This window comes from Tupaia chinensis, unplaced genomic scaffold (genome assembly GCF_000334495.1).
Source record: "Tupaia chinensis unplaced genomic scaffold, TupChi_1.0 Scaffold144010_1, whole genome shotgun sequence".
Taxonomy (NCBI): Eukaryota; Metazoa; Chordata; class Mammalia; order Scandentia; family Tupaiidae; genus Tupaia; species Tupaia belangeri.
Genome location: NW_006203862.1, coordinates 1,374,625 through 1,375,745, shown reverse-complemented (window position 1 = coordinate 1,375,745; position 1,121 = coordinate 1,374,625). Strand labels below are relative to the sequence as shown.

General features: G+C 41.0%; 1 pseudogene; it reads right to left on the bottom strand.

Moving 5' to 3' along the window:
- Positions 1 to 219: 219 nt before the first annotated feature.
- LOC106733534 (translationally-controlled tumor protein pseudogene) lies at positions 220 to 733 on the bottom strand (annotated as a pseudogene).
- Positions 734 to 1,121: the final 388 nt, after the last annotated feature.

Genomic DNA, 1,121 nt, shown 5'->3' with positions numbered 1-1,121 from the left:
CTCGCAAATGAGTTTAAATGCATTTTATTTTTAGACAACCTACATGACATTTTTTTCCCTTAAAAACAATGGCTCCACTCCAAATAAATCACAGTCAAAATAAATGAAATGCTCAAGATGACATGAGTCCCATTTGTCTTCAGTCCTGGTGTTCTGTGGATGACAAGCAGCAGTCAGTTACGATGACAGGCGATAGATCCGAAGTCATTGCCAAATTTGTTAACATTTTTCCATTTCTAAACCATCCTTAAAATCACATATGGTGTTGCACCATCCTCACGGTAGTCCAGTAGAGAAACCATGCCATCTGGATTCGTATTGTAAACAATAAAGAACTGGTGGTTTTTGAAATCAGCAAGAATGTGCTTGATTTGTTCTGCAGCCCCTGTCATAAACGGTTTTACTTTTTCCGGTCTCTGTTCTTCAAGTTTGCCTTTGACTGATTTCATGTAATCATTGATGGACTTCTTGTAGGCTTCTTTTGTGAAGCTGATTTCCTGCAAGTGATGGTTCATGACAATGTCAACACCAGTGACTATTGCACTTTCGGTACCTTCGCCCTCAGGGCCTTCAGTGGAGGCATTTCCACCAATGAGCAAGTCATCAATCTTACCCTCTGTCCTACTGACCACCTTCCCCTCAACCTCCAGGCACAGCCCATCCCCAATCTCCCAGATCTTGTATATGTTGGAGAACATCTCATCGTGGCTGATGAGTCCCGGTAGATAATCATGATGGCTGCTGGAGGGAGACGATGGCAGCGCTTGCTGAGTAGGAGCTTGGAGCTAGCAAGGTGCAGCCGGAGCGGTGCTGGAGGGAGAGGGGAGCGGGCGGAAAAGCTATAACCGCTATATTCACTGCATACAACAGAAACACTTAAACAACAAAGAATATCCTTAATAACAAAGGTTAAAAGATTACAAAATTAGAAACAAATGGTTGCAAAATATCAACTCCTCTAAATTATTCTCTGTATTTAGGGCTAACCTAATAAAAATATCATTTAGTTTACTTGGAAGTTTATTGTGCAGGGTTTTAAAGAAATGTGTTTTGTTTTTTGTTTTGAGAGAGATATTTTGGGTACTTGTGTTTGCTACAGAGACAGAGACAGAAAGCAAGAA